The 12,332-nt window shown below is 43.7% G+C and overlaps 1 protein-coding gene across 1 annotated transcript in view; it reads left to right on the forward strand.

The window, feature by feature from the left end:
• Window positions 1–220: 220 nt before the first annotated feature.
• Window positions 221–12,332, forward strand: part of CTNNB1 (catenin beta 1) — a 60,038-nt gene continuing 47,926 nt past the window's right edge. Inside the window, 1 exon segment of the mRNA XM_069211485.1 lies at window positions 221–357. The gene's annotated coding sequence lies outside the window, so the exon portion shown is untranslated.

Below are 12,332 nucleotides of genomic sequence, written 5' to 3' on the forward strand. Positions count from 1 at the left end.
AAAAGAGGCACCACCGGTCTCTTGTTCCGGGGGGTGTTGTGCGGAAAGCGGCCTTTGAGGACACCGCTGTGTGTGGGGTGTATGCTTCGGCTGGAAAAGTACAGTTGGGCACTACTTTCTTCTTTTCCTTTCTCTTGGCCCTTCCTCTGGATAGTATCGGGAGGAGGTACCGACGGCGGCAGGATACAGAGGAGTGCTGCGCCTGTTATAAGAAGTCTGTGTGCGACGCCATTTTAAGCCTCTCGGTTTGTGGAGCCGTTGTCGGGATTGGGCGTTTGTTATTTTTTACTGTGCGGGAGGTGGTGTTGGAGGATACGAGCGTCGCGGCGGAGGCCGGAGAGAGCTTCCGAAGCTCAGGTAAGGGCAGTTTCTTTCCCCTGTCTTCGTAGGGTGAAAATCAGTTCGGGCGAGGGGTTGCCGACTGCTCGCGAGCTCACGGTGGGTATCGGAGATAGGAGCGAGGTTGGTTAGTCAATGCCAGCGGTAAACTTGTTGGTGTTAGAAAGGGGGTTTATCATAGTGTAGGGTTTGGCGTTAGTTACCACAATGTAGTTTTCACTCCTTTTGTTACGCATTTCCGGTTCTCCTGCCTTGATAATGTTTACATTTTGAGGTCTGTCTGAAGACCGCAGGTAGTCCCGGTTGCGTAAAATGTGCAAGCTTCCTCAATGGTGCACGATTATCTCTAATGTAACGGACGTTCTTCTAGGTTCCACGATGGGTGCGTTAAAGTGGCTCTTGTCACATTCCTTTGTAGCTCGAATGAGAGACTTGTGGGGATCTCGGGTTAGTGTAAGTAACGTCGGGAGTTGCCCTCACTGCCACCCGAAATTCCAGCCGGTTGTACGTGGTCTTGCACCGATCTTTCTGCTGGTAATCTTAATGTCCGTCGCCCAATCCCTTTAACTAATTTGAAGAAGGTTCTGTAGTTTTTTTTGTTTGTTTTAAGTATCCTTGGGGAAAGTTTCCCAACGTTGGTTTGGGATATCGAAGCACGCACCCCGAGCTTTCTGTTTTGACGTGGCCGTGTCTTGGTCAGGCTGTGGTTGTTTTGTTGTATTCATGTTCTCGGGTGAGTCTCTCCAGGCCTTGCGTGTGCTCTCCAGGCCCCCCAACCCCCCCTCCCTAAGGAATGTGACTTGTGAATGGAGCTGGGCATGCCCACGTCCTGCTTCAGGCTCCGCAGCAGTGCGCCCCGATCCTCTTTACTTGGAGTAGCCACCCCACTCCATGCAATCACTTCCTGTCTCAGGCATTTGTTTACCAAAGTGTAAATTTCATAATTTTTTAAGGTAACTTTACGTATGGATGTCTACAGGGCATCTTTATTTTTTTTCTTTAGTGTTGCGATACCTGCAGTTAAAACAATATTTCTGACGCGTTTGATTTTTCTTTTTGTAGCCTAAATTGCAAAGACTTCCAGGTTATCCCTCCTGGTAAGAAATTGCTGTTAATGTATTTGCTTTTGAGTAATTTTTAGTTTTTTTTTCTACAATAACCTATTGTCGTGTTTGCGTTTTTGCTAGTATGGCAATTAATTCTCAATGAATAACTTGTAGTTGTTAAAAGGCGCATAGGTTTATTGCGTACGCCATGATCCGTCCCTCCCTCATTTGTCAGTCAGTGTCTCTTGCTGCGTTCAGTTAATTTATCTGCAGTCAGTTGCTGTTCGCAGTGTGCCAGAAAGTTGCGCGGTATTTTGCGCTTATTAACTTATCTTATTATGTAAAAATACATATAGGAACCACGTGGGACCCGTAACATGACCCTTTCTTAGGTCCACCGTGTGTTGCACGTTTCTAGTTGTGCGTGGGAAGCCCATTCTTCATACATTGTTACAATTTGGTTTTTGGGGGTGGGGCGCGGGGCCAGAACGCGTCTAATTTGCATACACCTGGCTTTGTGCGCAGAAACAACCATTATTTGTTTCTTGTTTGCATGTCGTTGATCTTGGTGTGTTTAAGTACTCCCAAACTGTTGTTCTTTAGAGTTTTTAACATACTGGAATCAGCGAGGCATCGTACAATGTTTCTATTTGTGGTGGCGGATAATGTTTGTTTTCTTTTGATACGTCAAAGCAAATGTAACGTTATGAAGATGAAACATTGCTGCGCGTTTAGGTCAGAAACTTGGGAAGTCCGTGCCTTTTCTCCGTTTAGTAACCTTGGCGGCTGGTGGATCTCTGGTGGTATAGTCAACGGTGGTGGCATTTGGTCCTTAATTTTATCTTATTTATTTTTTTGCTTTACTTCGAATTTTGTTCCGGCACCAAGCCACGCGGGACACCTATCTAAGTTAAGCATATTAAGATGTTAAACCCTTGCCGTTGTTAGTAGATATTGGTATGGAATTAGTGTAAACCGATTTCTTTTGTGGTTATCTTGAATATCTGTGATGGACCTCGTGATTCTGGAGCACTATTGATACGCCCCTGGGCTCAATTGTGGGCTTGTAACAGTATAGTGTTTTGGCTGGGTGAGTGATGGACACTAATGTCCAACACGAAACCACCTGGTTATGTTAATGACGTTATTTGCCCCACATAATTGTCCCCTGAACAGCAGGAACGCTGTGCTGGAATAATGCCTAGTGTGTTTACCGTATGTAAATTGGAAGCTGGCATGTCCTGTGAAACATGGGCTGATTGGTTGCGTTAGGCAGCGAGTGACTAGGTGTATTTGGACTCATTATACTTACTAATTGGTGGACTAATACTTACATCCCAGTGCTGCTGGTTAGTACAGTAATCCGTTACGTGTTCTAGCTTCTTTGTTATCTTGTACAGTGACAAACCTTATACAAATGCAGTTTTCGTCCTATCACAGTGACAACTGAGCCTGAATACATAGGTCACTTCTTGTGACCGGCAACGTGCTTTTTTGTGTGTGTGTGTGGGGGGGGGGAGGGGGGTTGTTATAGGATAGGCCATTGATTTATAAGATATTTAAAAACATGCAGCTTTTTTCATGTTTGCTCCACGCAGATAAGTTAATTCAAATGAGAACATGGATGGTCTCATTTGAATTTCGAAGGCTACATTGGGTAACTGTTTATAACTAGTTGCAGAACTTGCATTAACTTCTGTCCCTCGGCAACCCATATTAACCCAATGAGATCTTAATCACTGTGGACTGGAAAATGAGGGGTGGGTGGGTTGTCTTCTTTTTCTTTAGGAAGTAATCAAGACTTGTAGTGGTAGCCTCATCTTAAATATTACATGAGCATCGGGATTTGATGCAGACGTCTGCCAACCCAATGGGTTGCGAAACGTACTGTATATGTTGCGGTGCAGGGCGACTGTCTACATCTGAAGGCTAGGGGGCCTGTACAGATAGTACAGGTACTTTTTTTGAATATCAAAAATTCTATGTGACTACATCTCGAATTTTCAAGATTGGCTCAAACTTCCTATTGCAGCACTTTGGTTTCTAGCGATCCTTCCTGCATTACCATTCAATTAGGTCATTAAAGAAAGCCAACCATTTCAGAGTAAGTAGACCTGCTGTTCTTTGTAGCATCTTTGAAAACAACCCCATTAGGAGGGCTCTCATACCCAGCCTGATCGGGAGTCGGCTAAGGGATAATCTAGTCATTGTCTTTCCAATGCAGAGCATTGGAAATGACTTGGTAGCTAGTGCACTAGCTTTTTCCCAAAGGTAAACATTCGACCCTACCCCAATGTATGTCACTGTTAGTTGATGATAGAAGAAGCTTGCTTGGTCAATTGTTTGGGGTACTTGAAACAATGAGCTGGTGGAGTTATTTATTTCATATTAAAACTTTATTTACCATGTGTCTGTGCAGGCACTATCGCATCCCATACGGACTATCTAAACGTTGCGCGAGCCGTATATTAAGTTGGGTTAATATATTAGTGTTGGAGTCGATAAAGCGACGTTTCTGCTTCATTGGATCCTTTTCATTGAGTCGCTTTGTATGGAATTCTTTTTCCCAGCCTTTAGTTGATTCTATGAACAAAAGTAATCTGGTCTTACTTTTAAGACTACTCTGCGAACTTGGGAACACTTTATCCACACTTTAGCGCCAGGTTACTGACCCTTAATATTTGTTGTCATATTCCTGTTCAGTGCATTGCTTGCGAGTAGCATACTTTTTTTGCCACGTTTAGTGTAGAAAGAGGCTTATTCCGTCTGCCGTGTTCATGTACTAGCTGTATGAAGGTCGGGGTTAGCAGTGGAGAACCATAAACGCAAGTTTCTTTGCAACACTTCAAGTCTGAGAAATACGCAGATACATACAAGTTCTCCTTAGTGTTTTTAAATACGTCAAGTAACGTTTAAGGAAATACACGTAAATACTACACTTTTAAGATGCTGCTGTTCGAACTCTACGTTTGTTGCCAATCATCTTAGACGAATTTTGTTGATCGTGGGCGCACCGCCAGACCACATGCAGCAAATCTTGTAGCTCCCTGGCTGACAGCAAAAACTTATGGAAGGAAATTTAGCAGAGAAATGGCAATAAAGACGATGGCCACTCCTGCGAGTACCATTTATGGGATTGGTGGGTAATAAACGGAAGAATCATTCGTCTGTGCACGATTCTCTGTAAAGTGAACGGGAAGCTTTTACTAGCTCCCTTCTATAGAAGAGGGTATTCATAGAGACCATTACCGTGTCCTTTGCGCTTTGACGCAGCCAATTCCTTAATTGTTGCCCGGATTTCCGGCTTTCTGTTGAAGTGTACGTATGGGAGGACTCAACAGAGGAATTATGTACCGGACACAGTAGTCGGTGTAACACTCTTCATATAGTGGGCATTTCAATGCAGGCCGTGAAAGCGCTGCATCCATACTGCAGCTGACGATGGCGCTAGAAATGCTTCTGGCTTGTGAATGCCAGGCACTGACCCCCCCCCCCCCCCCCCCCCCCCCAACCTAAGACCATTCAGCGAGGACTGAGTCTTGTTACAACGAAGGCACTTCGTTTTGTTCTTGTATCTTGCGGTCGGGAGAGTAGGGCTAGTTTCATTTGTCAATCTTTTCTTCATTTGTTTGACTTGTTCTGATCCTTTGCATTATCTGCTTTCCATTTCTGAATTCTCTAACTTACAACACACACAAGTGCTGCGGGTGTATTGACTTGTTTGCGTGGAGGATCAACAGTGAGCCCTACTTGCTATCTCAAGGCGGCCATTTTACAAACTAAACATTTGTTTAGTTGCAATAGGAGTCAGTACTGAGTGTTACTCGATTCAACAGTCGAGAAAATGTGTTGATGCTAACGGGTGTAGAAGGGATTAAGCAGAAGTGGCATTTGAATGCAAATCTCATAACAGAACATGCTTCTGTGAATTTACCCCTTAACGACATATTGCCGACTGATGCTGCAACATGTCATTAGCATCTTCTTGCTGTCCTTCAGTGTATGAAGCAACCCATGCTTAGCCACCTGAACAACTATTTAAATAGGGAGGCATTAAAGCGGTCCTGGGTGTGGGTGCTTGCGATTCTCCTTCATTTGTGTCTCCCCTTGGACTGTTTGTTTGCTTGAGTAGTCGTTTGCCCGGGCGTTATTAATTCTTTATGCATGAAGTCCTATTTTGCAGTATCATTTTCATCGACGTACACTGCATTTGAAGACTTCAGATCTCTTTTCGAGTGGTTGGGTGGATCTTGGGTAGAAACATCTGGTGTTTGCCCCCTTCGCCAAAAAACAGCCAGACGTGTAAATATATACTTATAGTTGAACATGCAACTCTTAACTTTTGTTAGATTTGCACATTGCAACGTGATGTGTGTGACTCGAGTCTGTAGATGGCAGAGAGAAATCCCATTTATAGCATACCTGTTAGATGAAGTCTTGCATTTTGGACCTACAAATCGCATTAGTCTCACATAATCATAAACCTGCTCAGATAAAGCCACGACGCAAGTAGCTTCAGCACGCACTTTTAAAACTGGAATGGATGTCTACGCATCTGGGATAACAAATGGCAGTTAATCAATGGATTTTAAGGAAGTCTTCAACTTAATAGAACTAAAAACGGAAGTACTCGGCGCTTCCCTTGACAAAAGTGTAGCCATTTGGCTAGTTAAAAATAACGGCCATCCACATCGAGTGAAATGGAGAAACACTTTGACGTGATAATGGATTCAAACATCACACTTAAGCCAAGTAATGCCTAAGACGACTCCTACACAGCAATAATTTAAGACTTGTCCTCACGTACTTGTAGAGGTCACAGCATGCAGGCACTACTAGCAATGTTACCTCTAGTTTTTCGCTGTTCTCTACATTGGACTCAATAAAAAGTAATTGGCAATATTAATAAGGTCGCACCTACGAGACATGATGGCCGGTTGCATCATAGCCATTTTAGTATTTATTTATTTTTTATAAATACTGGACGCATGGAGCCGGAATGGGACCCGGGACAACAGTGTCCTGCATTCGCACAGAGACCGTCCAGAAAACGAGGGTGAAAAAGCGGGTCCCACATTGCAAGCAGTGGACTGACACAAGTACTTTGGCTGTGCTTCAGGGGAAGGTCAAACACAGGAAGTGGACATGAATTCCCTATACATGTTAACAAATTGGAAATGAGCAGATAAAATGACTGTGAAGCAAACCAGTGATGAGCAACGGGTGGGCTTTAAACCCACTGTAAACTACCATGTCCGAAGCTACCATGGATGTGCTGCCTCAGGCGAGACTTAAAAATGATCTGCAACGGTATTTTTTTGGTGGTGGGGGTGGGGGTGTTGGTGGAGGGGGCGGGGACAAAAAGAACTGGGTAGTTACAAAGGATCTCGAATGCTACAGCCAAATGTGTGAAACCCACATTATCCTGTCTGCTTCTTACCAGTTTTGTGGATGGTGTGTTTTTTTTTTTTTTTTTTTTTGGCTTTCACTTAAGGCTGTAGTTGGGATAGGTACTTCTTACAATCCACCCTCAGACTAAGCACCCATAGGAAACCCCTCTAATTTCCCAAACTCACGTAGGTAGAAGATATTTGGCAGTACAGACATGGAAGCTCTGTAATACAACTGTCAAAGAAAATAGGTAATGAAGAGTATTAAGAGACGTGAAGACCTAACGGTTCTTAAACCTGGACCTCAGTGACTGAGACAACAATTCTGACTGGTTGTATATGCAGCCTGTGAACCGGTCCATCATTGTTCTTCTTACCAACCCGTTAAGATGCTATCTACAACTGAGCTCCGCGCTATGGTCACTTCAACCCGTACCCTTTTTGCATTCGTGAACTGCAGAAGTGGTAGGCTTAGTAGCCTGCTACGAAACACTGCAATCACGCGTGGTTTATCAGTTAGCACGATCTGGTTTAGAAACATAACTTTATTCCCGGTTTGTAATGTCCATAGAATAGGCTGTACAGCATGGAAGTTGCTATTGCCAATTGTGCTTTAAGGACTACGTACCTGCATAGAGTTGAACGTGCATCTTTTTGCGAATTGCGTTTGTCTATTGGAATAGGAGCCTAGATAGTCTTCCCCGATGTCACAAGTGGTGGCCACATATTGCTCGCTATCTAAATGTGTTCCATGCGCGCCTATACCTTGATGGCCTTGCTCTACAATGTGCACTTTGCCTGTAACTTAAGTCATTTGGTTGGTCTAAGAGGTTGCATTTAACTCCAGGCTGCACATGGAATAGGCATTCTTCCAACCCACCCTCGCACTAATTCAGCGACTTTTTTTTTGGTTCTAATATACCTTTTGGCTTCATTGAATATCGGATGTCTGTTCGTCTATAAATTAAAGCTTGACCAGTCCTGGGTTGTTTGTGCTCATCCCGCATGTACAGCTGACATGAGAAATGCTGGCCTTCCTTTTGAGATGAGTGGTTAGGTGTATGTATCTTCTCTGTCGAGGAACTTTGAAGTCTGCATGCTGACGCGGCCACCATGCATGGTATGGAAGTCTTCATTGTGGTTTCAATGAACTCCACAACTTGGAGGGGCTGATGCTATCTCTGGAAGCTCGCAAGAAGACGAGAGCGCCAATAGAATGTAGCTTTATTGGAAAAATATAGCGCTTTTTTGCCTGTGAAAGGTTCGCCATGTAAAGAATTCCCCATCTAGGGTGTAAAACTCTGAATGGCAGTTAAGTTAATAAATATACATATATTCTTTCCCGTACAGTTCAAATACGTTTTAAGGCCAGATCGCCCTAGCCCACTGGCCTGGCTTCTGTCTGAATTACTGCAACGTTTTGTTTATCCAGCTGCTATTGATCTAAACAATCCAATCCTATCGTTATTCTAGTCTGCACATTGAATGGGCAATCTCCCCCCCCCCCCCCCCCCCCCCCCCCCCGATCAGGTTTGATTTTGCTACATATAATTTTTTGAATGTGCGAATGAACCGATTCGGCAATCTTAGTAACTGAAGCCTAACGTTAATAATGGTGGTTGAAGTGTAGAGCAACTGCCTGGGTTCCAATGGGTCAAGCTGCCAGCTTCATGCATCAGGAATGACTATTTCCTTTTTCATGAAATTTGATCGGTGGCATCTGATGCCTTTTTATTAATTTTGGGGCTGTAGATGGGATGTTGGGCCTTCTCACAAGAAGTGTATTGACTGACGAAAGTACTGTAAGTTTGTGTTCATTGGTACGAAGATGTCTGGAGTCTTTCCACTTTCTTTAAACCGACCACATCTGCCGACTGTTAATCTAATGCGGTTAGAAACTGTTTTGTGCTCGCGCCACCGAAAGAAGGTCGAGCCTTCTTGTGGGTGGTGGGGGGGGGGGCTAAAATAGCACTTCTCCCCCCCCCCCCTCCCGAGGCATGAGAGCGGAAGTCGCAGGCCAGCCCACCACACAACTAGTGCAGAGGGGATTGGCGGGCCTCGGCGGCCCAGTCTCCTAATGGGCTGCACCCTCCCCACCCCCCGTTGGAAGGACTCTTTACCCGACTGCACTTTTGGAAAGATTAGTCATTCTACAAGAATCTTACAATGGTATATTACAATGAGCATTTAGCTAGCAACTGATCTAGCAAAGCATTTGATAGCCCAACAGTAAGGTTGGGGAGGTTTCGATTAGTATGTAAAGTATCAGATACACGTAGTGCAAAACAAAAAATAGATAAGCTAACGCATGCAAATTGTAGTATGCAACAAGGATTAGTATCCCTCTGCAGAGGCTAACTATATACATATGTTTCATTGCATCACAGGTGCAATGTATACTCTTCTCAGCTGGACAGTTCAGCTTTATCAGAACGATTTTCTCAATAGAAAGACTTTTACTAGTTGTATGTCTGGTGGAAATGTCAGTAACTGTCAATCCACTGTTAAGTTTAGTTTTCTCTGCTTCCTGCTTTAGGAAGCCTGAAACAGAATTGTGGAGTAAATTGTCACTTCTGATGATGGAGTTTTTTTGTTAGGACATTGAAAACGTGTTAACTGCTGGGTACATCGTTTAAACCGGAATCTACCTGGAAATTCAGGTAAGGAGGGACGAGTATACGGTTTGCGTTTTTTGCCTTGTGGTTGCTTGGCAATAAGCGTGACTTGTGTAGTTGCTGCTGTGCCTTAACTTCTGATGTATTTCTAAAGCAGTACAGGTAGAAGATTGGTTAGAGTTCTGTGTACATGTAATTACTTATGTTTAGGGGAGTAATATTAATCGCATATTTCACAGTCCGAAAGCCCACCCCTCTCAGTTGCTCGAACAATTTTGCCCTAGGAAAGTCATGCATCAGGAATCGTTAACACTCTCTGACCCAGTCAAGACAACTAGTAACGCGTTGTCTGGCACGTTTGTGACTAAAATACCACACCTAACCCTGGCACCACCTCATCCAAGGGTTTGGGTACACGTTTGCGACTTAAAGTTTTAGCCAGACCTCCTGTAAATTGTCACAGAGTAGCATCTTCTGAAGCCATGCTTTGTATGCAGATTGAAATTCAGTGTTGTGTCTCTAGTAATAAGCTGGTAAGGGCGTGGTGGCAGTCTTGCATGTCTCAGAAGGACATGGTTAAGACCAAGCATGTAGTACTTCTCCTTCTCTGAGCTAGAGGGGGTGTACTCTTTCCAGGCCTGCAGCCAACCTTGAAAGGGGTTTGGGGAGTGTTGGGCAGATACATGGAGTTTGGTACAGGACAGAGAAAGGTTAGTGAGGTTGGGTGGAAATTTCTGTTAAATCGTAACGTTTTAAATGCAAGCCATTGCATTTCACCAGTTTTAGTTAGCTCAAGTAACTAACCTGCATCCTCACAATGCAGTCATGACCTCACGTATTACATGAGTCATGACATTTTCTTTACATCATTGATAGCACTGACATCTGAAATAACTTTGACATTACTGTGCTTAGGTAGGTGAATTACTTGAGTTAACTGCAACTGAATTTCAGTTTTTTTTTGTGTAATGTTTCAACTGAATTTCTCACCTAGTTGTAACGTCCCGTGTTCTTCACTATCTTGTGACTGTAACAGTGAAAGCTAGTTATAGTTTTTTCTTTTCAGTAGACCTGGTCCATGTAGTGGTCTCTTTGTAACACTGGTTACATGGCACACAGAATGTAAAACCCCCAAATTAATGTGGTTTATAGCACCCGTGCGCCTCACCTTGTTGAGGGAAAATTAGAAAAGTGTGTTCTTTTCATTTTAACAGAAAGAAAAGTCCTGCAAGCATTCTTGCCTCACAGAGCAGCCTGAGAAGATTTATGGCCCCAATAAAAGAGAAGCAGTGTCCTTTGTGCAATGTGTCTTGTTGTGAGTGCTGGCAGAGGTGGGGTCCGAGAGAGAGAGACACTCTAGATGAGCTGCAAGGCTAAGCAAGTTTCACATCCTTGCCTCTAGGTTTAGCTACATTCTACCAGAAAGGGCATATTGAGGCTTTTGTGAGCTGAACAACCGGGTGTTTCTTTCCTGAAATAAGCTTATTTTAGGAGGCAGAGGTAAATGAAGACAGCTCTGCAATAAAGTAGAAAAACACGGATGTCAGCGACATGAGAGGAACGGAAACGCAGGCAGCTACCCGCTTAAAATACTCGCAGTGAAACGGGAGCACCAAATAAAGAGTCCATCACTGCAACAGATAAATAAACCAAAGTGGAATACTACAGTAGTTGGTCACAGCTCTGAAACAGAAAAAGGAGGGAGGGAAACTACTGCTCTAGGTCGAATGCTTACCCTCCACCTTAAAACTGTGGGCAGTGCCTAAAAGCTTGGAGGTGCACACAAGATTTGGCTTTAAATAGGGAAGTACTTCTCGTATTGACTATTTTTTTCTGTCATTAAGTACTCAATACAAGTCAAAAGGTTAGTTGTCCTTGGAGCGTTTAGGAGGTATGAGAGGAGCAGTGGACTTCAGTGGGAAGCAGAAAGTGAAGTTGGAATGGATTCTAGCAAATGCATTGTTCCGGTTTCACTAGAATGGCCTGGAGGTTAGCCATGCTAAAAGCCTTCAGAACCCAATGTGCCTTCTGCAGGATAGTGCATTATGCAGTTACAGCAATTGTCAGTCAAACCAGGATACATTTTGGCTCTCGTTATGATGCAGCTACCGTAGCTGTAATGAACTAAAATAACATGCATTTGTACCACATAGTTGAACCATTTGTATTGTTCCATTTTCAGGTTACCTGTTAGGGTTCGAAGATGCTCAGTGTTTGTCAAGATGGTCTATAGACTTGGTTTGCAATGATGATACTTCTATTTCCTAAAGTAGTTGTATTCTGCAATTTGTGACTTCAAATGCTTTTAGTTTACTAGGGACCTGGACATCACTGATGTACACCTGGATTTTAACTTGGTGCTTTCTTACCTTGTGTTTTATTTAGTATGTGTGGCATTGGGTTTTTCTTCCCCTTGGGTTTGGGCATTTAACACTAAGAGCTTCAAGGGCAGAGTAGCCTCCTCGCTAATGAAAAGCCTGGTAGTAGCCGCGGGGGGCCTACTCATGACTTTCGCTGACCCCCGTTTTTGGTTGGGGTGGGTATGTGCATTTGTGAATACGTGTAGGCTCTCTAAATCACTTCTCATTCACTGTGACCTAGAACTGATAACTGGAGCTCATACTCTTGGACTAATTGTAAATCCAAACATGTTTCATGGTCCCGATCACCTTCAAAATAAACGCTAGGTTAGCATAATGACTTGCGCAAGTCGTTTTCATCAAAAACTCCTTCTTTAAACACTCCATGAAATACCTGTTCTGGTCCTAATGGAACTGAATGTTCTCTGCACCTTACAGGGAGTATTAAGAGGATGGACCCAGTTTACTTGTAGCACCCAGCTGCTTCAACCATGACCTGATCAGCCTGTTAGACCCATTTGCCATGTTTCAGGGAGCATGGAGCCTGATTCATTACCTTTTTGCCTTGACTTGTGTCAAAAT

This window comes from Pleurodeles waltl, chromosome 10 (genome assembly GCF_031143425.1).
Source record: "Pleurodeles waltl isolate 20211129_DDA chromosome 10, aPleWal1.hap1.20221129, whole genome shotgun sequence".
Classification (NCBI taxonomy): Eukaryota; Metazoa; Chordata; class Amphibia; order Caudata; family Salamandridae; genus Pleurodeles; species Pleurodeles waltl.